At 36.0% G+C, this 27,554-nt stretch overlaps 1 pseudogene; it reads left to right on the top strand.

Annotated features, from left to right (window-relative positions):
• Nucleotides 1-302: 302 nt before the first annotated feature.
• Nucleotides 303-27,554, top strand: part of LOC132676624 (centromere protein V-like) — a 47,424-nt pseudogene continuing 20,172 nt past the window's right edge.

Below are 27,554 nucleotides of genomic sequence, written 5' to 3' on the forward strand. Positions count from 1 at the left end.
TAATTTCACACCATAATTTCCTGAATATCCCTTTTTGAAATTCCTCATCATACACTCTAGGGGAGTCAGTTTACTCTGTTTTTCACCCATTTCCTTCCCCTAACAGACAACTTTGATACACATGAGGGGAAAAAAAGAGGAAGGAGGGGGGACTATTTTGGAGAGGACACACAGTTGCTTTGTCTGTTTCCGACCACTCTCATCTCAGAGATATTTCAGGCACCTCTTAGCATTGGTGGGTTCAGTTTCAATCCCTGACCTGGATCAGACTCTTAGGGAAGTCTGACGCTGCCTTAAGCCGTATGAGGTTGCCACGGAACCTCGGATCAGGACTTGTCAGGACTCAACTCCCGCTTCAGCCTTTGGTCAGGTGGGAACCTTTCTGTTGTCGGTCTCATTCAAACACATTCACAGAAGGACTCCAACCCATTGCCCTACATTCAGCGCCTTAGAGTTGTGGCTTTGTTCCTCTTCCCTTGTGGAACTACTAGGGCAACCTGGGGGGATAATCAGGTTCCCCTTCTGCCTCTTAGCGGCAGGTCTGCCAAAACCAACCTGGGTTCTTACCAGTCTGATGGGCAGCATTCCGTAAGCTGGTTCCTGGGCCTCATGGGTTCCTTTGGGCACACACAGGGTATTTGCCCCTGTGCACTGGTATAGGCTAATCTCTTAAGCAACAAATGGTCCACTGGCACCAGGTGAGGTTGCTTCTCCTAGCGCTCAGAGGTTCATACCCTGGGGGCAAAGGAGGTGGAAACACACCATGGCAAGTTCCCAAATAACGTAGCAGGATTCTCTTTGACACTGAGGCTTACTTTCCAGGAAGCAAGTTTATTTGTGGTGCTCAGTTGGGTTCGTACCTGAAGAACTGAGTCCCAAACGCCATGTGGCATAGTTTTTTTCATACATTCTCTATTTCTTTGTCTCCAATATACGGTAACACAGACATGCAGTCTGATTAAGTGGTCTCATGTTACAAGGTCGTGAGGGATGTTGTCACTCTGTGTACAGCCAGGTTGCCTTGAGGTTTTGTTTTGTTTTTTTCTCCTTAGGGAGAGGAACTTACCACATGGTAACTTACATTGATTGACTTTCAAATGATAAACCAATCTCACATTCCTAGAATAAACATTACTTATTCATGATCTATTATTAATTTTATATATCCCTGGATTTGGTTTGCTAAAATTTTGTTTTAAGGGGCGCCTGGGTGGCTTAGTTGGTGGAGTGTCCAGCTTCACCTCAGGTCATGATCTCGCGGTTTCTGAGATAGAGCTCCGCATAGGGCTTGCTGCTGTCAGCATGGAGCCCACTTCTGATCTTCTGTTCACCTCTCTCTCTGTCCCTCCCCTGCTCTCTCAAAAATAAAATATTTTTAAAAATTTGAATATTTGCATCTATGTTCCTGAGAAATAGTGATTTGTGGTCTTTATTTGTAATATCTTTGTCTAGTTTTAGTATCACAGTAATGTTCTTTCTTTTAGAATAAAATACAAACTGTTCTCTCTTTTTCTGTTTTCTAGAAGAGTTTCTGAGTAATTGATGTTTCCTTCTAGATATTTGGAAGAATTCACCAGTGAAGCCACCTGGGCTTGGAGTGTTCTTTATCAGAACATTTTTTAACTAAAAATTTAGTTTCTTTAATATGTAGGGGAATATCCAAGTTATCTATTTCTTTTTGAGTGAGCTTTGGTAGTTTGTGGCTTTCAAGAAATTCTGACTTGTTAAATTTATTCAATTTATTGGTTCTCAATTCTGTGGAAACTCTATCAAAGTAGTTGTTTGGAACAATCAAGGGATTTATCTCATTTATTTTCCATCTCTCAAGGATCATTTTCTTTTATTGCCTAATATCCAATGTCTTAAAAACTTCATGTATTTTGTATGTCTTTTGTTTTTTCAGGAAGGAGAGAAAATTCAGTTCTTGTTTCTCCATTTTGATCAGAGACAGAGGAAGGGGCCCAACTATTTTAAAATTAAAATTTTAAATAGAATAAAAAGTTTCTTAGAAGTCAGTTTGTTGGGAGTCACTGTGCCAGCCCACATTCATGAACTTGAGTCCACTTCCATCTATTCTGAGGAGTTATGTGCTTACTAAATTATATTCGTATTAATAACACTTTCCCTAAATGAGATTAATTGGATTGGGCTTCTTGTCCTCATTTAACTAAGAAAATATGAAGAAGTCTATATTAACTCACTATTGGTAGTATCCCTCCTTTCCAAGACCAATCCTTTCTTAAAAGGAGAGGGAGTCTTTTCTTCAAGAGAGTACCAGAGATGATTTCGACATAAGAAACTCCTAGTCAGTTTTATTATTTGTAATTTAGGGCCTTATCCTGGATCAACAGTGAAATTGTTGTTGGATAAAATCACAGTTCCAAAGAACAAGAAAGAGCCACAATGTTGGCTGTGTTACTAACCAGAATAGCAATACATTATAACTACCAAAGGAATGTTTGCTTTATAGAAGCAAGAAATGCCTTATTTTCCTATTTGTTTGCTTATAATTGTTTATAGTTATGAAATATGGCAAAGCAGGTCAAATTCAATAAACCTTTTTAATAGTACACATATGCACTGTTTAAGCAAAAATCCTGACATCTGGGTAGAATATGAAGAAAACAAAAATATTTTTGCAGCCTTATATTTAAAACAGGTTGTACACTGACAGACCAATTTTCTTTGTGAGCCACCAGTGCTCAGCTGCTCTGTTATACATAGCTTCTTTTAAAATTTAATCTTACTCCCTCCAAATGTTTTTATTTTAAATATACATACATATATGACACAATAATAAGATGATACTACTTAAGTTTAAATCATTAGTTTTAAAATATAATTATTCCTATAAGCATAATTTAAGACAGTATTTTCACTCCACTAGTTTTATCCTCCTAAAAATATTAAGAATAACAAATAAGAGTATATAGGTAAAAATTATTGTGTGGTGACTATACTGTTGCTAGTGTCCCTACTTCCCAAGTATCACATCCTCTGTTGTAAGAAGTTTCTATTTATTTTAATTACTTAAACATTTCTAAGCCTTAGGTCTTAAAGTTAATTAAGTCTGAAGTCTTGGAGTTAATTAAGGGTTTTAGAATTACAATTTAAGCTGACATTAAAGAACAGTAAATCTACTTGCTCTTAAATGCTTATCCCTAAAATTTTACTCAGATAATACAAATAAGGTAATTGTGGAGTCAGGTAATTTTTAGCATTGCTTGAACTCTATAAAAACAATGTTTAAGATGTTCATTATTTTAACTCAACATGGTTTTATATACATATTTGCATCTTTGCAATCTTAAAATCTCATTGTAATTAGTGATTACTTATCTGATCTATATGACAAACGCAAGTTGTTGCCAATAAATTAGGCTCCTGTCAGAAAATAAATTAGAATCATAGATGAACTAAAATGTTGTTTGCATTTTATCCTGCACTGTAATAATATTTCATTTGTACATGTATTACCATAATTAGGAGTATTAAATAATGTAATTTTATATAAAGTATTTATAAAATATTTATCAATAATTAAAACATTTCTGTACTAATATTTTTAAAAATTTTCTTTGAGTAATGATAAAAACTCAATACAGAAATGTTTCGTCGGGCGCTTGGATGGCTTAGTCAGTTAAGCCTATGACTCTTGATTTCATCTCAAGTCATGATGGTTGGTGAGACTGAGCACCAGCCCTGCATTGGGCTCTAGGCTGATAGTGCAGAGCCTGCTTGGGATTCTCTCTCCCTTTCTCTCTGTTCTGTCTTTGCTTGCACACACATGTGCTCTCTCTCTCTCTCTCTCTCAAAGTAAATAAATAAACTTAAAAAAATGTTTATTAAGGATGACCTGATGAGTGTTTATCTTTCATTTTTTTTTGGTCTTAGTCACCAGGATCTTTTTTTTAATTAAAATTTATTTTCTTTAATGTTTATTTATTTTTGAGAGAGAGAGAGAGAGCATAATCAGGGGAGGGGTAAAGAGAGAGGGAGGCACAGAATCTGAAGCAGGCTCCAGGCTCTGAGCTGTCAGCACAGAGCCTAAAGCAGGGCTTGAACTCACAAACTGGGAGATCATAACCCCAGCCCAAGTCCAAAAGGTGCCCTACCAGGATCCTTACCATTAAATATAATTCAGGGGTTTCCTTTTCAGGGATTTTTGTCCCTTTCTGGTAAGGGGAACATAATTATTTTTATGCTTTTAAAAATTTTTATTTATTTATTTCTAGGGGGAAGGGGCAGAGAAAGAGGGAGAGAAAGAGAACCACAAGCAGGCTCTGCACAGTCAGCATGGAGTCCAGGGCGGGGCTTGAACTCATAAATGGACCGTGAAATAATGACCTGAGCCAAAATCAGTCATGACCTGAGCCTAAATTAAGTGTCTGACCCTTAACCGACTGAGCCATCCGGGCGCTGGAACATAATTATTTTTAGAACCAACCATGGAAAACTTTATTGCAACACAATCAATATGTAGGTTATTATTTCTACTTAGGTTTCGTTTTTTCAATGATCTATTTCTTTGCCAATATAGAGGTGAATCAAAAGGGCTTGACATTTACTGGGGATTTTGAAATGGATTTGGACTAATTCAGGCATCTCTGAAATCTCTGTACTTGCATGGATTTTCTTAATTGTTACATTTCTCAAACTAACACTTATTTTTTGTAGATTTCTTATTGCCTTCTAAGATGTTATATTGGCAATGTTCTTTTTGTTTTTGTTGTTGGCAATGTTCTGATGCACTTTCAATCTCATCCACAGTGGCTTTTTAGCAATTGAACTTTTGCTCTTCACTAAGCTTTGAATTTTAGAACTTAGCCTTAAAAAGTATCAGTCAAAATGTTCCTATCTTATTTTAGGATATGAGATATCAGAATGTTCTAAAAATAACTAATAGTAGCAGACTTAGTAATTTGATATTGGCTTTCCAGAGTTTTGTATACATTTTTATATTTTGGTTCATACAGAGATAATTTAGGTTCTTTATTTGGAAGAGTAGTTTTAAAATTGATTTTGTTTATTTATTTAATCTTTTAATTTGTTTAATTATTTAATCTTTTAATTATTTAAAGAATTATTTAATTAAAAGAGTAATCTTTTAATCTTTTATTTAATCTTTTAAGTTATAAAGATTCTACAAAAACTTCCATATGAATTACCCTTCCTATAGATGCTGCAAATGTTAACATTTTAATCATACTTGCTTTGTTATTTTCTATGTAAATATGCATATAAGTATTAAAATTTTTGAAACATTTAAGAATAAGTTGCAGATCTATAATACTTTAAAGCACCATCAACACTTCAATGTATATTCCTTATTAAGGGATACATTTTCTTATATCACCATTGCACAATTATCAAAATCAGGAAGTTAACACCAACACAATACTATTGTCTAATCCAAAAAATCTCATTCAGATTTCATTGTCTCACTAATATCCTTTAGGGCACACATGAGATTACTGGATCCAATCAAGGAACATATGTTGCATTTAACTTTCATGTCTTTTTAGTTTCTCTGAGTCTGCAACAGTTTCTAAATCATTCTTTTTCTTTTATTCCCTTGATATTTTTGAGTAGTGAGGTTCATTTATTTTGGTAAAATCTTCTTCACCTTAGTATTATCTGAGGTTTTTCATCTTGATTAAATTCGAACTCTATAGTTTTGACAAGAATATCACAGAAGTGATGTTTTGTTCTTCTCAGTACATACTATCATGAGGCACATGACATTTGTTTTTCCTATTACTGGTGAACTTAACTTGGATCACTTGGTTAAGGTCATGTTTGCCAGGTTTCTCTTTGCTGTAGCTAAAATGCCTTCATGGGGATTTACTTTAAGACCTTGTCAATACCCCTTTTCTCATCAAACTTACATCCACTAGTTTTAGTATCTATTGATGATATTTGCCTAGAGGAATTATTAAGTGGTTGTTAGATGGTGATTTGTCTAATTCCAGTATTCCTTCTTCATTTATTACTTGGCCAACTACTGTAAGGAAGAACAGTCTTCTTTCCCTCTATTTATTAGTATAAATTAATGGACTCATGGACTCATTTAATGGGATGTAATCCATTATTATTATTGTTATTATTTATTTTTATACTGAAATTGTTCTTCCTCTTGCCAGTGTGAACCTTTGTGCCCTTTTGCCATTTCCCCATCATTCTCTGAGCACTGCTCTACAAAGCAATCAAACAGTATTTAAGAGGACTTCACACTTGAGACTTGTGTTGTCTTTTTGAGAATACATTGCCTCCATGTTCTAGGGCAGACCCTGACTTCAAGAAATTTTGTCACTATTTGATTTGAAGCTTCTCAGCTTTGTTATAGTCATATTAAAAGCGACCTTCAGTGGTCATATTGATAGATTAAAAATGGCCATAGAGTCTTTGCAGGCCCTTCCATCAAGCTTTGTGACTTGCTTTGACTAATAATATATGGCAATTTCTACTTTCACCTTCTTGAAATTTTGCTCTGAGATCACCATGCAATAAAGTTAGTCTAGCCTATTGGAGGATGAAAGGCTACCCAAAGGAAAACCAAAGCTCCCAGTGAGAACAAGGACCAACGTCTGACATGCAAGTGAGGCCATCATGTATGTTCTAGCACACATGACCCTCCAACTGTATTGGCTGCATGAGTGAACTCAGGCAAAACCAGCAGAAACATTTGGCCAAACCACAGTATTGTAAAGAATAATAAACTTTAAAAAAATCTTTCAAATATTGGGATTGCTTGTTACATAGCAATAGTTAATATACCATTGTAAATTCAAATGATCTCTAATAATTACATGTTCTTAATTATCTTAGACCTTTTCTCTATATGCATACATAGATAAAAAGTCCTCTTGAGTCCCCTTGGGGGGACTTGACTGGAGATCTATTTGTTTTGAGTTAGATAACCCCATGGTAACACAAATGATGAACCCTGCAACTAATGACATTTTTCATGGAGTATTATTTTTACTTAAAAGAAAAACACAGGTTATTCAGACTTGGGCAATTGGCAGACATTTCTCTGAAAATGAATTAAGTATCACTTCAAGAAAAACATCTGAGGAATGCCTGGCTGGATCATTCAGTAGAGCGACTCTTAATCTTGGGATTGTGAGTTTGAGCCCCATGTTGGGTGTAGGGATTACTTAAAAATAAAATCTTAAAAAAAAAAAAGAAAACAGAAAAAAATATCTGATAGTATTTGTTGCCAATGATGAAATTTCAAGTAAAGTTTTTGAATTTTAGAAAACTTGTATCTGTTACTAAGAGCTTTATAACTTAATAATCTTTTTAAAGTTTGGTGATGATATCAATTAAAATGATTCTTTTGTTTTATTTTATAATAAAATTTGTCAGCATTTGGAAGGTCTGCATAATTCAGTGAATACACATTGTCCAAATGACAAATGCATGATATTATAAAATCATTATGTGTCAAAAAGATCCACTTAAGCAAAGTAGAACAATAGATTTTAATGTAATGACATATAAGAAGTTCATTCATATGGTATCACGTTCCACATACCAACTAACATTTTAAAAACTGCCAGTTACAGAGTTTTAGTGTCAAAGAATATTCACAATTGTCTGAAAAGTTATTAAAGAATTCTCTCCTTTCCAACTATTTATCCATATAAGTCTGGATTTTCTTCGTTACTTAAACCAAAATAACATATTACAATAGGCTGAACATAGAAGCAGGTATGAGAATATGGCTTATCTTCTATTAAATCCAACAATAAAGAGTTTTCCAAGAAAATAAAACAATGCTAGTCTTCTCCTTCAGTATATTTTTGTTCTAGGGTGCCCCGTGGCTCAGTTGGTTGAGGAACCAACCACCTCTTGATTTTGGCTCAGGTCATGATCTCATAGTTTATGAGTTCAAGCCCCACAGCCAGTGCTGCACTGACAGACCAGAGCCAGCTTGGGATTCTCTCCCTTTCTCTCTGGCCTTCCCTGATTCATGGTCTCTCTCTCTCTCTCTCTCTCTCAAAAAGAAATAAACATTTCATATATATGCATATATATATATGCATATATATTTGTATATGTATATACATTCTGGAAAATGTTAGTTCTTTTTCATAAAATATGCTATTTAGGCTAATATGAAATTGTTTTATTAGTTTGTAAAATAATAAATATTTACAATTTTTCTTAGTTTTTATTTACAATATATTAAAAAATCAGTGGATAAAACTCCTATAAAAAAAGCTGTTTGGAATCCTCAATTCTTTTTAAAAGTATAAAGGAATCCTAAGACCAAAAGTTTGAGAATAGCTGCTCTCAGCAAATGGGGAGTTATATATCTAAAAGGTTTTCAGAAAATTTCGCTGACCATAAACACAAGGGCTTACAAGTAACTTACTAGATATGTAGGCAAACATATAGAGACTCCTGAGTGAAATATAATATTCTAGCCAAAAGACAGACACAAATGTGTCCAAGAACAATCTCAATCTTGGCAGGAAAAAGACAATATATGATCATGAATTCCTCACATATCTCTAGAATTCCTGAACCAAAACCTTAAGATTTTGGTAAACATCTATCTAGTTCCCCTGTCTGAGGGAACCTGATATTCCCTATATGCCAAATCATGTGCTCTTGCTCTGGAGGAAGTCACTGATAGGACCCACACTACAGTCCCAAATTACCTTTATCAGCTCTTACCTCAGATGGCAAGATGTCTCAAAAGTAATCATCTTTTAAAATGGCTGAGTAATAGGCCTCCAAATATGCCAGTGCTCTAATCCCTGAAATCTATGAATATGTTATGGCAAAGGAGACTTTGCAGATATAATTAAGACATTAAGAGAGACATTATCCTGGATTATCTGGGTGATAGAATCTATGAGCCTGTAAAAGTAGAGACTTCCTCTGGCTGCAGATGGAAGAGATGGGGCTGAAAGAAAAGTCAGAACAATTTGAAGTATGAGAAGGACCTGATGCATTGTTGCTAGTCTGAAGATGGAGGGGGCACACATGACAAGGGAAGGAGGCAGAATTTTTTTTAATTAATTGGGGTTAACTAATAATCTGAAAAAGGTTATTTCAGTCCTATAACCACACAAACTGACTTTGTTTAGCAACCTGAATGAATTCATAAGATTCAGCCTCAGAGCCTCTAGAATGGAACACAGCTAGCTGACACCTTGATTTCAGCCTATGAGACTCTTAAACAGAGGAACCAAGCCACCCAGTACCTGGACTTCTGACCTAAAGAATCATAAGTTAATAGATTGGTGTTGTTTTAAGATGCTAATTTGTAGTCATTTGTTATTGTGGCAATAGAAAATGGATATAGTACCCATTGGACTTTGACATATGAGCATTCTGAAAATGAGCCCAGTTTTTCACAGCTCAGCAGCACCTTCCAGTTGAAGCTCAGAATCTAGAAGGTTAGGACAATAGAAAGGATCTCACCAGCATGCTTGTACTGTTCCTTAATCCCTTTAACTCTGGTGGGTCCTTTTGAGAAAAGTGATCTTAATGGGTTCTCCAAGACTGTTATAAATACTTTTGATGATAGTCACGAGCTCATGTCAACATTTTATTACAATTTTGCAACAACTGAAAAGATCTCTAGCAAGCAGCTCAGAGATTTACTTCAGTAGTGATATTTATAGAAATAAAAAAAAACAACAAAGGATGGTTCAATAATCATGGATGTAACAGACAGAAAGGGAAGCAAGTATCTGGTTAAAGGTCAAATGACAGTCAACTGGAATATACATATTCCAGATATAAACTGGATTATATTGCACTGAAGGTGCTGTCCAAGTCAAGTGTGGGACTGTTTTTTCTTCTGCAATGCTCTTTACTTCCCTCTTGACTGAATTAACTTCTATTCACATTTCTTAGGTCATATCATGTATTACTTCCTCACAGACACCTGTAATGACCTTTCTAATTCCTAGATCCCTCTTTGCACCCATAATGTACTTCATGCCTCCAAAACTCTCCTTACACAGGCAATTTTACATTTGTGCCATCCATTATGTAAACAATGCCTCTTTCACTTACTGGACTTTAAACTCCCAATGGGCAGGGGCTATGACTATTCTTGTTTATTATTATTTCTTCAGTGCTCAGTAGTGCTGTCCACATAGGAAAGGCTTAGTACATAGATTTAAATGAATAAATGAATATTATACCATTTAAATGAGGTCATATATATGAATATCCTTAATAGGAATATTGAAATTTTATCTTTCACAGTGGTTCACCGTCACTTGTGAAGACCAGTAAGAGGTACAGTATGAATGTATGAGAGCAATTGCTTTAGTTCACTGTGTTAAAAAAGAAATTTTGGTCGGATTTAGATAAACTCTGATGAGAAATTGGACCATTTTGTAGTTAGAGAAAATTTGGCCTTTAACAAGTTTACTGAAATCAAATAGAAAATCAGAAGTGAGATTATATTCTTAGGTTTTTCATCTATTACTTTAATAAACAAAAAAAGCACCCTTAGGAAAAGAAAATAACTTTTTACATTGCCAAGTAGCGACTGCAAAATGCTAATAGGAATGGGAGTATATCTATAAACAGAAAATTTAGTTTTCTTGATTATAAATAGGATAATATACTGGGTGTTCTACAAAGCTCATATATGCAGGGAGGGTTTTGTCAAGTCTTTGTTTTAGTGGCTTTCTATTCAGGATATGAAATATTGAGCCCACCATGCCTTCTCCCATTCTTCTCCACACTCCATTCTGCTGGTCACCTACTTATTCTTTTAGTGAATAGCTGTAAAATATCATGGTGCTTAGAAAAATCTCTTTGTAAATGTTTTTCTTGCTTTCTTTAGCCAGGAGCCAAAAATATCATGTGTTTCTGTTTTGGGAGTGTAACAAAAAGAGCTTCTGAAAAATACGGATGGTGTAGCTGAGATAGGATGGCAGTATTTTTTAGGAACACGTTTTTATAGAACCAGATGGTCTAGTATATTCTCAAACAAATATGTCACCTATAATTTGATGAATATCTTCCAAAGGAAAATAATTTTTTCAGTAGATAACAGATGGTATCAGTCAAAAGCATATCGAGACACTTTAAGAAAAACTTGATGGCTCAAGTGATTTAACCAACAGGATTTTCTTCAATGTACCAAGCGTGTTTTAGGGTCTAAAATTTGTCATCTGCAAATAATTCAGCCTCATTTCCAAACTTCACTCCATGGAGAATTGAATGCAACCTGTTTTATATGCTAACTATAAAAATGATGAAAATTCTAAAGTTGTTTTCTGGCTGTGTTTTTGAAGTATCCATTATATTATGCTAAAAGAAAAAAAGTACATATATAAGTGTCTTAAAACTATAAACAATTTATACTCAAATATAAAAAATATTTTAATAGAACTGAACTACATTTTACCTATGTGTAAGGTTATGTTACTAGTGACCCTTTCGTTAGTGCTTTTCTTAAAGCTGTAGATATATGAACATAACAGAAAAAAGTTCTGAAGCTACAGATATAAATTATTGAGGAATACTTAGAATATAAGAATGTAAGTCATTTATTTTGCTCTGGTTTTGACACATGGTACTGTAACAGGACCATGGTTCAAAAACCCAACATAGTGGTGTGTTGATAGTAAGATCTAATGACATATATAAACATGGGAGGTAGGAGGTACAGTGAAAATTGGAATATTGTCTTTTTTCATGCCTTATATCTATATATGAACTAAAGTGGGACCACATAATTTATCATTAACCTGTGATATGTTTTTGAGTAAAAGGGAAACTGCTTGTAGTTACTTAATCATTGCAAACATAAACTGGGACTGTCCAGGGAAAATTGGTCTGTCTGTCTATCTATCTATCTATCTATCTATCCATCCATATCTATCTATCTATCTTTCTATCTATCTATCTATCTATCTATCTATATCTATCCATATCTATCTATCTATCTATCTATCTATCTATCTATCTCTCCCAGGTATACACAATTAGTGCCATGATAAAAGAATCTACTGCTTTCTAATTGGCATGTTTTGGAAAGTGGTCACATCTTTGCCACTTTAGACCTGGTTAGGTGGGGCAAACACAATTATTTTATATTATCTAGAGTATCATTATTATTTCCAGATACTGTTCAACATTATAGGCAAAAGACTTGTTTTTGAGACCATATGCGATTCTATTTCTTAACGTGGATCTCAAATAATTGAACATGTTTGTTCGTTTAAGTGTAATAAGGTTGAGATTATGGTTACACGTATGATATAATGGAGTATGGGAAGACAACAATTCCACTATAACAAATTTTAAAAAGAAGATAAATTGCAAAATTATGTTTACAAAATATTAGACTGTATATCAGTAAGGAGACTACATGAACTGAAATTCCAGAGAGGGAAGAGACTTTTCCTAGATGAGTTCACAATTGCCAGTCATTTTCTTCTTTGGGGGCATTTGCTTACTTGGTACAGGTATATGGGCCTTAGTCTAAACAGAGGGTAATCATGCTGAGGGGAAAACTGAGGATATTTAAAAAATTGAGATATAATTGACATATAACATTATGCTAAGTTTAAGGTGTATGATGTATTGATTTGATACATTTATATTGCAGTAAGATTGCCATTGTAGTATTAGTTAAACATCTCTGTTGTGCCATATAATTATCATTTCTTCTAGTGGTAGGAACAGTTAAGATTTAGTCTTTTAGCAAGCTTAATGTTTATACTACAGTATTGTTACCTATAATCACTTTAATGTGTATTGGATACTAGTATATACTCTTAAACAACATCACTCCTATTTTTCCATTTCCAGCCCCTGGTAACTACCATTCCACTGCTTTTTCATTTTGGTTCTTCTTTTTATTTTTTTTAAGTTTGATTCTTTTGGCAATTGTATAAGATAGTATGATTGATTGAATTCAGATTGGACTCAAAAGTATACTTCCTTTTTCCCATGAAACATAGATTAAGGACAAGGTCAAGACTTCTAAAACACAGGTAAAATTTCTTTCAGTTTCCTCATGTGTACAGACACAGCCCAGCTGGAGCAAGGGGGCTTGGCATGGCCAGTCTCCACATCAAAATATTTAACACATCACTATATTTGATATGTATTTGAAATAGTGTGAAACAGGAAACTATAAAGTTAAGCTCAAAATCTAGAAAGGATAGAATAGAATCTCCTATAGTTTTTCAGGGCTAAACAAAGACCTGCCAGAGTCTACAGAAATAGTACAGAACATCCAGGCCCAAAAAACACTTTTGAAGTAATGGTATACTGCATTTTACTAACACTGAAACCTAAGCCTGACTAAGTTAAATCCCTTTTTGGATTTAGGTAGCCAACTTTTCAACTTATCTGCCAAAGAGGGGAAAAGAATAACTATCCTTTGGGGGAAGTAATATCATCAGCAAGTGCTGCAAGTTACCCGCCCCTCCCCCCACCCCGACACACACACACACACACACACACACACACACACACACACACACAATGTCAAGCATACAATAAAAATTATGAGACTATAACAAAGTAGGATAGTATGACCAATAAGCAAGAGCAAAAATACACAATAAAAGCAGATTCTCCCAGCTATTAACATATCAAATATTGCTAACAAAGACTTTAAAATAATTATTTTAAATACATTAAGAAATAGAGGAAAAGATGGACAAAAATGAATGAAAAAATGAAATATTTTTCATTTTTGACATCTTTATTGAGGTATAATTGTGAGTGTACAATTAAATTAGTTTTTAGTAATTTTATAGCATTATACAACTATCACTACAGTCAAGTTTTAAAACATTTTCATTACCCCTCCACATTCCCTCAACTCCTTATAGTCCACCTCCTGCCCCACTCTGCTTTCCTCAAGACTGAGGATTTTAATATAAGATTAGAAATTATAAAAAGAATAAAATTGACATTTAGGAGTAAAAATATAATATCTGAAAATCAGATTAGTTTGGTGGCTTAACACCAAACTGAATATAGTGGAAGATAGTGTTAGGAACTTGAAGACACATTAATAGAAACTATTTAAACCAAAGAGAGCAAAAATAATGAAGATAATAAATCAAAGTACAGGGGACACAAGGCACAAAGAAATTCTAGCATACATATATTGGAATTTCAGAAGGAAAATTGAGAGAGAATCAGAAAATTGGGAATAAGCAATATTTGTAGAGATAACATCTGGGAATTTTCCAAAATTAAAAGAAAGTATCAACTTTGTACAAAGGTACAAGAGACTTCAGTGGACTCTAATCATGTACAAAGAAGTCTATATCTAGGCACATGATATTAAATAGGTGAAAGTCAGTATATAATAAAAAGCTTAAAATCAGCCAGAGGCAAAATAAACACACCTTATCTTTAAAGTAACAGCAATAAGGGTAATGACTAACTTTTTTTGTAGAAACTGTGTAATAAAATAGTCGAATGACATCTTTAAAGAGCCAAAAGGAAAATAATGACCAATACAGAATTTCATACACAGTAAAAATATTCTTGAAAATAAAGATGCTAGGTGTTATACGTTATCTCAGATTGTATTCTAGGACAGAAGAACATTAGTGGAGCATATGGTGAAATATGAATAAAGTATGTAGTTTAATAGTAGTGTTAGTATTTTACTTTTGAAGTGTGCCATGGTTATGTCACATGGTAACATTAAGGGGGATCTGGGTGAAGGCTATAAACGGTACTACCTCTGCAATTTTTATGTAAATATAAAATCATTCAAAATAAATTGTAAAAAGAAGTTAAGATAAAATAAAGAAGTTCTCAGATAAAATCTGAGAATATTTGTCACGAGGTGAAGCAGACTCTATGATATGCTAAAGGAAATTCTTCACAGTAAAAGTTAGTGATTCCAGATGGATGCATAAAATGGCAGGAAGAAATAAAGGGCAATGGAAAGTGTAAATGTAGGGGTAAATATGAAAAGATACTGGTGTTTAAAACAAGAGAAATAATATCTTTGTGGTTTATAAAAATGGAAATATAAAGTATATGCCTATAAAGGCATAAATGTCAAGATGCATGTAAATGGAGTTAAGTTGTTGCCAGGTGATTTTATTGTTTGAAAGTGATGAAAGTACTAATGTTAGGATGATTGTGTGGAGGCAAAGATGAATATTGTAATTTCTAGGGAAACTTCTGAAAAGTAATAAAAATGTAAACAAACTAGCTAAAAGAAGAAATAAAAGGAAATTTAAAAAATTGATTAATTCTAAAGGAGGCAGGAAAAAATGAAAAAAGGAACAAAGACCATATGGAGCAAAGAGAAATGACTGTTGAGATGTTGTTAAATGCAACTACATAAGTTATTACATATAAATGGATTAGGCACTAGAAAGCAAATGGATTAAAAACCAAATCTGAGTATGTGCTCTGTAAAGAGATCCATTTTAAATATAGATATAGATTGAAAAGAAAAGGATAAGAGTCAAAAGAAAAGAAAAGGATAAGAGAAGCAGCCTGGGTCTTCCAGAGGCCCCACAGTTCACCCCAAGGCACCTCACATGCCATGCAAGGGGAGAGGAGCCCAGCGGTAGTTGATGCTATAAGCCCAGGAGGTGGCCAGGCCATGGGCAGATGTAGCCAGAGCTGGCACTGGTCATGATGCTGTCCCCTCCATTGTCACAGCCATAGCCAGCCCCAGCAACTCCAATGGCTTCAGTGGCCATGCTGGACCTGGGCAGCCAGCAGGAGCACTGGGAGATGTCCCAGAAGTGGCTCATCTTCCAGGGCACAACTAAGCTGCTGCTGGATACCTTCCAATACCAGAGCCTGGTGAAGCACACAGGGGACTGCTACTGTGGAGCTTTGAAGTTTGGGCCTCAGCAACTTGCACATCTTTGACTGCAATGGCAGCATTTGCAAGAAGAAGAATAAACACTTCTTTGTTCTGGCTTCTTGCTTCAGGCTTAAGAAGGGCCCTAACCAAATGCACATTCAACAGGCACAAAGCACAACATGCCTTCTGTAAGAGAAGTGGTATTCAGAGCTTTTACACTCCCTGTTCAAATCCTGGAGGCTCCAGAATTGCCCCCACACTGCCTGGATTGAGGGCACTGCCAGGGATGTGATCGTTGAGAAATCCAATGACATCTATTGGGAGAAAGCCATAATAGAGCATAAGACCATCAAGAACATGTCTAAAGGGTAAGCTCCTGCTTCTTCCTTCCTGAAAAGGAGGAATGATTGGGAAAAATAGCTTTGCTGTCCATGGTGCTCATGAAAATATGGCTGACCCAGGTTGCTGGTTCTGTTGGCTGGTGGTCTTGATCTCTGCAGACTGCTCTAACTACCAGTCTCTCTAGGCAGAACTTTGTGCTGCCCAAACTTTGATGTTGGCTGGTTGACATCCTACTTTCTCTTCCCAACTTTTGTATGATTTTTTACAAAATATTTTTAGCATTAAAACAAAACAAAGGGATGTAAGAAGACAGATCATATGGACAAAGAAATTTAAGGTGGCTATAATAATGTAAGGCACAGAAGACTTTTCTATAAGAAATATTGAAAGATATAAAAAGATAATTAATAATGAAAAAAGGTCAATTAAAAAAGAAGTCCAAATAATCTTAAACCTGTATGTATTTAATGACATAGCTTTAGAATACATATAAAAATGGACAAAATTAATCGTGATTGTGAATTTATCTATTTCTCATTTTAATCTTGTCAGTTATATTCTAGATCTTGATCTTGGCAGTGATTGAATTTAACATTTGTGTACTGTATATGTTATACCTTCATAAAAACATTTATTAAATAAGTTAATAAAAATGTATTATAGGCCAATTATCCAGGTAAAAATTTAATATAGTATATTTCTTTATTATTTTGCCAAATCCTTGAGACTGAATAATGAATAATCCTATATTAAAGTTTGCTAGCATGTTTAAATGATGTTTAATAGAAAGAAAAGGTCCTAAAACTCATTGTAGTAATAAAGATATTGTGACACCCAGTGTTTATAAATGTTCCATTGTTCTAAAAACATAATTAGACATATGAGTTAAACTGTGTTTTAAAATATTACTTAGCAAATACATGATCTTGTTTATTTTTAAATTTAAAAAAAATTAAATTTCATTTTTTGATTAATTTTTTAAAGCATTCTTTTTTTTAATGTTTTTAAATTTATTTTGAGAGAGAGAGAGAGAGAGAGAGAGAGAGAGAGCACAAGATGCAGAGGGGCCGAGAGAGAGGAAAAGAGACAGAGAATCCCAAATAGACTCCACACCGCCAGCACAGAGCCCAACACAGGGCTCGTCCTCACCAACCGTGATATCATGACCTGAGCTGAAGTCAAGAGTGGGGACTTAACTGGCTGAGCCACCTAGGTGCCCCTTAATTTTTTTATTGTAGAGAGAGGGAGAGGGAGAGAAAGTACACGTGCATGCACTTTTGAGTGGGTGAAGGGCAGAGAGAGAGAGAGGAAGAGAATCTTAAGCAGGCTCCACCCTCAATGCAGAGCCCTAGCAGGGGTTGATCCCACTATCCTGGGATCATGACCCAAGCTGAAATCTAGAGTTTGTCACTCAACCAAATAAGCCACCCAGGCCTCCCTATTTCCCATAAATTTTTATGCTTACTTCTTCCTAAGGATCAGCGGGGTTGGTGCTAGAAGTTTGAACTCTTACTCAAAGTAACTGAAACTCCTATGATATTAGATGATCTGTTAGGTTATTATCTCACTCTCCACCAAGTATGTCATGGAAAATTGCTCCTCAAGAGAAATAAAGGCATTAAGAGTTGGTATGTTTCCTTCTCATTTGAAGAGACAGATATTGAGATTTTGTTAATCCTGAAAGCCATGTGTTAGGAAGGGTTCCTTAGTTTTTAGCCTAACATGGCCCCTACTGATTCTTCACGCTTCTTATGATTTGCAAATCAGTGGCTTTGGTCTGACATGCTAGAAAGCTTGATGATCTAGGTCTGTCATCTCTGAAATGCTGATACACACTCTTGACATCTACTTCCTTTTTATTCTTTTGTCTCTAGAGGGCTATCACTGTAGTCTCACTAGAATTAATCACTCTCTATGGCTCTGGTTTGATAAGACTTAATGAGCTCTCTTGGATTCTCCAGGGAAATAAAGTTCTGTATGTTTCATTATGTTCTATATGTTTTTCTTTTTTTCAGAACTCTGGACCACAAACTTTCCATGGTCTTTCTAGGGTTTACGGGGGATAACCTATTCTTATTTTCCAGAAGTCTTCTGGGTTTGGTATTCGATTGGTTTGGCATCCACTACAGGATAGTTTTCATGCACTAGAGGAATATGTGTGTATTGAGAGTAAGGACTAAGCTTCAGCTTCCTATTGCTCTCAAGGACAAACCTACAAATCTGAATTACAGGATCAAAGGGAAACCTAGCTTATTGATTATAACAAGAAAATCTTGGGCATTTAAAAGGGCTCAGAAAAAATTCATAAGCCTATTTCCTTTTTTAAAATATTACTTCATATAATATCTTAAATCAATTTGTATTTTCCTGTTCATAGTTCTAAGTATGATCATTCCTTCAGTAGTCAAAGATTTCCACATTGTCTTGAAGAGAGTCAATATTGTTACAATTGGAAAGCAAAGAGAGAGAATCGATGGCTGTTCAGTTTTTGACTTCCAAAATAGGCTCTTGAAATCCACATCAAAATCAATATTTTCAAAAGCTGAAGATTTTGTTTTATAAAAAGCTGAATTGAATTGGAAGCAAAACAGTCTCTTGAGAATCAAAAGGAAAGACTTTGAAAGAGGCAGACACACAGGCATTAGGACTATAATAATAGGGGCGCCTGGGTGGCTCAGTCGATTAAGTGTCCAACCCTTGATTTCAGCTCAGGTCATGATTTCAGGGTAGTGAGACTGACCCCCAAGTCAGGCTCCACACTTTCAGCGCCAATTCTCTCTCTCCTTCTCTCTCCTTCTCCCCACTCATGCACATGCTCACTCTCTTTCTCTAAAAAATAAAATAAAATAAATTAATAAAAAAAAGACTGTAACAGTAAAAGAAATCCAGAAAAGCCTGGCAAGGCAGTTCCATGATATCAAGGCTCTGGCTTTTTGCTCTGTTATCCAGTTATCTCTGATTCTCATTTACATGGTGATTTCATGGTCACAGTAGTGCTCTTTCAGCCCCACATCTGTGTCCTACCTAGGTAGGCAGAAAGAAGAGGAGGGAAGCAATGAGGGGAGAGGAAAAGGAAAACACTCCCAGAAGTATGCTGAAGTATTATAGGCTAGGGGCGCCTGGGTGTCTCAGTTGGTTAAGCATCTGACTTTGGTGCAGGTCATGATCTCTTGGTTCATGAGTTCAAGCCCTGTGTTGCACTCTGTGCTGACAACTCAGAGGCTGGAGCCTGCTTTGGATTCTGTGTCTCCCTCCCTCTCTGCCCCCCTGCTCACACTCTGTCTGCCTGTCTCTCTCAAAAATAAATAAACATTAAGAAAAAAAAATTAAAGTATTAAAGGCCAAAGTTGGTTCTGCTATACTTAGTTGCAAAGGAGTCTGGAAAATATACATTTTTAAAATAGAATTTCCCCGGGGAAAGAATTACATTGGGTTAGGGGTGGAAAAATGAAGAGTTGGATGGGAAATACATTAGGGGATTTGGTGAGACCTGAGACAAAGGCCCTCCTTGGGGATACCATGTGGAGACAAGCTGAATGAATGTCATTGTGCCAATGCCTTGTGCTTCATGCAGTTTGTGCAAAAAAAAAAAAAAAAAAAAAAAGAACCAAAACAAACAAACAAAAAAACCATTAATTTTTGGGGTGGAGGAATAGGGAGGGTTTTCCATTGACACTTGCCCAAAGCTTTTATAAGATGTTCTTGAATTCCCTCCTTTGAAACCAACCTTTTTAATGGTTACAAACTCAGAGCCTCAGAAATAAAGGGTGGGTTTCATGACGCTTAAAGATGCAAGCCAGGATAAAAGGGAAAAATGCTAGCTCTTACTCGCAAACTGGACTGGGTAGGAACAAAATCTCCTCCTGTTCACTGCTCTGCTAATAATTTATATACAATATCTCTTCTGTGATTTAACCTGTGTTCTTCTTTTTTCTTAAGTGTATTTACTTATTTTGAGAGAGAGAGAAAGCATGCAGGTTGGGGAGAGGGGCACAGAGAGAGGGAGAGAGAGGATCCCAAGCAGGCTCCATGCTTAGTGCTGAGCCCAACATGGGGCTTGATCTGATGCCCAGGAGATTATGACCTGAGCTGAAAGCAAGAGTCAGATGCTTAAACGAATGAGCCACCCAGGAACCCCTAACGTGTTTTGTTAAATTCCTTGTAGCTCCAATTTCAATTTTAAGAAAATATCAGTCATGAACAAATTTGGAAAAGAAATAGGAAAAACCCAAGAGGAAATTTCAAATAAAACTGTACCTGAGCTTAATACTACAATAAATTCAAGAGACCTGCACCAACTGTTCTAACTATAAATGCACTTAGGGAATGACCTTCATCATTGTTTTTAGCCTTTGTGTCTGTATGTGCACTTCCCATTACCTTTGCTGCCAAAGTTGTTTTACTTCTATTATGGGGACTTTCTGTAATGGATGTTCATGTGCTTATCATTTTTTAAAAGAGTGTTGGGCAAACAGGATGATGTCTTTCACAGACTCTCATAGGGAGAATGCATTGTAAATAAGTAATGCACCCTAAAAGAAGAAGGGACCAAAGAAAGTGTAGATTTGGATAAATATAAGCCTTTTTAAAATTTTACTTCCATAGTTTCAGAAATGATATGCTTTTGGTCTCCCTAAAATGCATCAGATGGATACTTCCAGAAGTGTGTGCTTTTATTATGCTATTCACTTGATCCATGATTCATAAAGCATCTTTGTAAGAATGCTGGTTAGTGTCTAAGCCAATGTATTGACTTTAAAGGTAATGCTTTGGCTGTATTTTTCTGTGCTCTGACTAGAGCAGTCCAGAATGCCAACAGAATTTAAACTCAGTTTCTTCAAAGTAAAATTTGATAAAGAGAAGCCTACCTAAAATATTTTGGTAAAAGTAAAAGGAAGACAGTGATTAGGGAAGGGAAAAAGAAACAGACTTGTTCCCTTTTGGAGATGTATTTTGAAAAGAGTATGGTTAATATTTTCATTTGTTGTATTAAATTATTTTCTCCAACCTTCAGAAAAAAATAGTATTATATTTTCAGGAAACGGTGGTTAGATGCTTTATTTTTAACTGGAGACTGAATACTGTGATTCTGATTAGTTACTGCAAGTTTTAAAATCTGAGAACCTCGTCTGAGCCAGGAGTACATAAGGGCTTTTAGTGGATGGGGAGTTTGCCTGTTGATATTCTTCTTGACACAATTCCAAGGGTGCTGAATTCCAACCATCACAGACAAGTCTGCTCTCCATTTGTTTTGATGAGCAGAGCATTTCACACAATACCGATAAATTCTTTAAATGGTTTTGTGTAACGGGCTTTTACTCTCTTCGGTAACAAAATCAGAGAAGTAAATAATAGCAGTTAGAGCAGAATGAAACAATGTAGTCAAGGGGAGAACCCACTATTACTCTTAGGACTCTATCCCTCTAGCGCTGAAGAGCTTTGTAATAAATGCTTTTTACAAATCATTAAAAATTTTTCTACTAACAAAAAAGGGCACCATTTGGGGGATAACTTTCATAGTAACCTTATATTCATAAGCTTTAAATACATAGGAAGCTGTGAATAGGGAGGAAACGTTTTGTGTTCAGCACAAGCTGAATTCTTTGGATTCTATATTTAGAGTCTTGGTTAGTAGTTGACATTATTGGTGAAGGATAAGAAAGTAGAATCTCCAATTCTATTCTGCTTTGCTAGAGTCTGTCTGAAAATGCTGCTGCAGCCTGTTACCTTTTCTCTCTGTGACTCCAGCACCAGGTGTATAGAAATCATACAGTCTAGGTCCTTCCAAATGAGCATGGGAGTGGCTCTTCATTTTTTTCCCCCAAATAATAACCACTTAAATAATACATACATATATGTGGAATTTTTATCTTTTGTTTTACAACAATACCTTATGATAATCAGAATATGGATATTCCCTTTTGCAGATATGTATGAGATCTTAAGGTTTGAAAAGGTTAGGTGACTTACCCACAAACTTGGAACATCCTAGAGCTAAGACTAGGGTGTCCTAGAGTCTATAGTTTCTTCTTGATGTTAATATTCTATGGTTTTCCACAACAGTAAGATTGGGTGACCTCCAGAAATTCATCTGAGCCAGTGCCCAAGATGTCAGGCCAATTGGCTTGATTTCCAGCATTGGTGGAGCCCAGCTGCTCACTCCCCAACCTGAGAGTGAGGGAGATCAACTGAAAGACAAATATCAGATTCCTTTCTGGAGCCCTCCCCCTGACCACCCCCCCCCCCCCCCATCTTAACATTGGCCATTAAAAGTATGGATTCTGTCTTCTATGGTAGTTTTATGTCTGGCATAGAGTTCTGGAAAGTATTCTTATGAAATACCTGTAGAAAAAGAGAAAGAACTATTTGCCTCTCTCTGTAGTTCTTAGATCATTCTGCTGTGAGTAAGCAATGCCTAATTGCATGGAGATTGTCATGAGGAATAACTAAATCAATTCACACATGATGCTAAGGAACAAAGATAACAGCACCTATATAATATCCAGTTAAATGCACCATTCAATGCTTTTACTTCCATTATGTGAAGTTGATATGTTGATTAAAATAACTTTCTGTTATTAGGTGTTCATTTCAGAAGGAAATGCTTTATATTTGGGGGATATTTTCCATTTTATTAATGAGGTGCTAATATATAAAAAAATTAAAATCTCATTAAAGAATCCAAAAGATTAATATTTTATAAATAGTAATCCCATCACGTAGCATCATCTCAGAGTTAGAAGTGTCCTTGGATAAGTTGAGAGTCCTACCTTATGCATGAATTTCCTCCACAGCATGCTGAGTGCACTATCTACAGCCTCTACCTAGCTCCCAACATGGACAAAATTATTTTCTTACAACAGTTGATTTGAGTGTTGGATTGCTATAATTGTTTTAGCCCTTTCTAATACTGAACTAAAATCAACTTCCTTTGATTTCCACCCCGCTAGACTTTTTTTTTCCTGTTTCCTTTTCTTTCTTCCCCATTCCTTTCCCTTCCTTCCTTCCTTCCTTCCTTCCTTCCTTCCTTCCTTCCTTCCTTCCTTGTAGAATGGCTCTAAACTTAACTGGTCTGGCATTTAAAGTTTAATTGAGAAATCAGTGTGTGGTGTAAGGCATATGAGTGCTTAAATGTGCTTTGTGAATGATCATTTGAACTGGGTCTTTCAAACAATGCAAAGAGGGTAAGGAAAAAAGTGAAAATATTTCATTCCCCCCGCCCCTCATTTGTTGTGTTTTTAAGCACTCCCAACACATTGTTTTACTCATCTGTGTGAAATAGAGATCTCAGTTTTGACTAAAGTGGAATTCAAACATGAATGGGCATGATTGCCTTCTGGTAGGTGAGTCTATGAGAAGGTCATTTGTATTTCAAAAAGTGAGGCGGTGTGAAGGGGGGGCGTTTATGAAAAAAGTGGTTTGCTTTGCTTGTGCAGTTGATTTAGGAATTGAGACATAGAGAGCAAGAATGGCATTTGCCTGTCAGTCTGTTCCTACATGAGTCTATGGAGCTGCAACCAGAGGTAGAGGAACTCTTTGCATAAAGGACTCCATGAAAATAGGAAACCTGATAGTGCCTTTGGCTTCACCATGAGTTACAAAGTGTGAGTCAGGGAGAGAGATGTTATCACTGTATCCCTTTGAGTCCCTGGGGGTTTACTGGTCTGAGAGTTTTTGGCAGTGGCACTTTTGCTCTGGAAAAATTGCACTGATGGAGTTAAACAGGCAAAGTGAGTGATTCAAGACCATCGTAATAGGGGAGCAAGACTGAAACTCAACTGCACTGAGACAAAAGACGGGAGAGTTTTTAAACACTGGGGTGAACTTGTGGAAAGTAGCTAGAGGATGTTAGTGGGGAGGTTAGTCTATAATAGTGGTGAGTCCATCTGTTTTTGTTAATTGGCATTTATCAAGGTCAGGTTCCTACATTCCCACAGACAGGGAAACAGGTGCCCTATCTTTTGGGATGATTATATTTCAAAGAGATGGCTCCCAAGTCCTATAGAAAGACTTTCCTGGGTTGTAAAACTGGCAAGAGGCTGGGAGAAGATTTACATCTCAAAGGGGCAGGAAAGAATTTATAATTACAAGTCTTCTAAAGTGAATGCTCTAAGAAAAGGGAAAGAGAGGGTGGGGGGCTAGAGTCAAGAAGAAGCCTGTCTGAAGTTTACTCAAGCTGAGGGGCTGGTAAGGCCAATTTGGTCAGACATCCACATTGTCATGGGAAACAGCTATAGGAGTGGTCCTGAGAGACACTGCCTTCAGGTGGTTTCAAGAGAGTGGGCATCACTGAAAAGACAGAGCTTGAAGACAGTGAGAGAACAGCTTGTGATATCTTGCGAGACACCCTCGAAACTCCTGGATGCATGTGGAAGGGTTTGCAAAGGGCTGAGAGTATGTCTAACAATGGTAGGAGGCAAGACCAGTGAAATCTGAGTTATTACCATTAAAAGCATCCTACAGATTGCCAATAACTGGCAAGGCCTGAGGAAATACTGATTACTGCAGTAAAACATTTCAGACTGACTTTAAAATTACTATACCCTTCAGTACTGGAGTGCTTCTCTGTCCTTCATTATCTGAATGCTCTGGGAGAGCAGAAGTGGCATTGATAGACAGCTAAAAGATCTGAGTTTTTGTTTTGTTTTGTTTTTTGCTTTTATTTTTTATTCTACCTTTTATCAGCTAAATGAGCTTGTATGAGTCACTCATATTTCTTTTACTTCTTTATCAAGAAATTGGTTATAATATATCTACTTCATATGGTTGTTATCAGGATGAAATCAGTGTATGCCTTCAGTAAGATGCCTTTCTTTTGACCTCTAATGTTGCATGCATGACTTAAACACAGCCTTAATGTGACCCTAAGTAGGACTATTGTAGCTTTTCATAATCAGATCACTTCTCCTATTCTTTGTTTATGCAAATTTATTCCAGTTCCCATTAATTTCAGCAGCACATGCATGTTTTAAATAGTTTTTTTTTTTCCTATTTCATCTGCCATGCTTTATCTATCTCCCAGCTTACCAGGTGTTGGACTTGGGCTTCCTTCGTGTCTACATAATCCATCTTGCAGGAGGGCCTTGTAAGACAATGTAAGTCAGAAAGAATCTTGCCCCATACGCTCCCACCTGAACACACATGTCGCTATTTGCTTATCAGTGTTTTGGTGTTTTGTTAGTGGTTTTTATGTTCTTTATGCATCTGCTGGAATCTGTCCAAAGTACACTATGTAGCCATACGCTGTTGGATATCATTATCTATTATGATCAATGATCCAGTTTAAAGAACATCTAAAGAAGATGCCAAGGAAAAGTGTGTAATCTTTGATAGAAAATGTGGGTGTTGATAAAAAAAAAAATCATTGTTTGATGAGTAAATTAAACATTTGCTTATCAGAAAAAAAAAAGAAATTCCTATGTTCAAAGGAATTGCTTGTTTTTTCATTAAATCCTCAGGATAAAAAAATAACTATTTTGAGAGGACTGTCTAAAGATGCAGTCGCAGTTACTTTGGTAGCTGGCCCTTGTTCTGTACTAATTTAGTCTGAACAAGACCCGAGTGTGTGCTATTCTTTGGCTTTATAGTCCTCTAACCATAGGCACTGATGGCATTCATGATTATGGATTAAATAGGGCCAACTCTTGTCAGTAATTTGTTAGAAAAGTCCCACAGAGATACCCATGGTGCTGCTGAACAATGATGTTGGTAGTGTGTTGTTTTGCTTTAGGAAAAGCTATAGCATTCCAACATGAGATTCAATGCCTGGTTCTGGAAGCCTCCTCTCTATTTGATGTAAATTAAGCCTTGAGTACACTCTGCCTGGTATTGCAATTAGCTTCTGCGGCCTGACCAAATTCTAATGTGTGCAATTGCAGATTACTTACCACTGGATAAGAAATACACTCCGTCATAGCCTAGCTTTGTTATATAATTTTGCCTGGGGTTGTTAAATCACTGTTGCATTCTGACACTGTGTGTAGCCAGTGGGCTTTTGAAGATTTCAGCATGAAAGGCTCTCAAGAAAACATGAAAATCTTTTAACATAAGGTTATCTCCAGGAGACTACTTTTTGGTTTAGTTATGTGATTATATTTGAACAAATGTATTTTTCTTCACTTCTACTCAGTGTTTTTTAAATCGATGGACTTTCATGATAGGTTTTCAGATCTTGTGCTTTCAATATCATTTTTAGGGGGTAGAAGTTTCAGAGTGAGATACTAAGTGTTTTGTGAGATGAATAAATTAAAATATCAATTAGACAATATTTTGCTGATCTGATTTTTTTCTGGAAATACAAATATTAGAAAACTGGTATTCTTAAGAGAAAATAAAATTTTTGGAGGGTAGCTGCTGGATAGTCTAATATTTTACCTACTGATGAAGTCACATTTTGCAGAAAGTATTAATTGAGGTGCAGTTGGATTCTTTGTGAGGAGGCAACAAAGGGCTGCTTGGTTAACACCAGGATCAGCAAACTACAGCCCACAGGCAAAATCAAGCCCACCAACTCTTTTTGTAATCAAAGTTTCAATGGAGTATGGCCACACCCATTTATTTATGTATTTCCTATGTCTGCTTTTATAGAGACTGTATGGCCTAAAATATTTATAGCTGGCTGTTTCTAGAAAAAGTTTGCCAAGGTGCCTGGGTGGGTCAGTCGGTTGAGCGTCCAACTTCAGCTCAGGTCATGATCTCATGGTCTGTGAGTTCGAACCCTGTATCGGGCTCTGTGCTGACAGCTGAGAGCCTGAAGCCTGCTTCAGATTCTGCATCATCTTCACACTACTCCTCCCCCCTCCCACTCTGCCTCTCTCTTTTTCAAAAGTAAATAAATATTAAAAAAAAAAAAGTTTGCCAACCCCTGGTTATACCATTAACTTTATCTTGTTGAATCAGAATTGAGTGTGCACATCCTCCAAACTATGGGAGAATCAAACCACATATTTGACAAACAGTATAACCTAGGACTTTCCCGTCCCTTGGACTCTGGTTAGACATTGATGGCAACTGCAAGCTTCCCTTTGTCTTTCCTCTTTCTCAAGGTACTGGACCCTAGCTTTCATTTCTAATTGTGGCACCAGTAGTTTGGAGTTGATAAACTATTGTTGGACTGATGGTGTGTATTTTTATCCAAATCATTGGAGTTATGTTTTGAACCCAATGAAAACATTATGTGTTTTGCAGCAGCTTCACATTTTAGGTGGCCTGTTTAGAACTACCCTTGTGCTACAATTTGTTACATTATAAAGTAGAAAAACATACTTCTCTTTTATCGTTGGCCCAAGCTGGTCACACGTCTTTTTCTAAAACATTACTATAGACTTGATCAGAATTGATACCTGCATTTTGGAATAGGCTTACTGACCCCTGCATCACTTGGGAGATGGAGGGACACTGAGAATGCTTATTCTCCTTT

This window comes from Panthera onca, chromosome A2, assembly GCF_046562875.1.
Source record: "Panthera onca isolate mPanOnc1 chromosome A2, mPanOnc1 haplotype 2, whole genome shotgun sequence".
NCBI lineage: Eukaryota > Metazoa > Chordata > Mammalia > Carnivora > Felidae > Panthera > Panthera onca.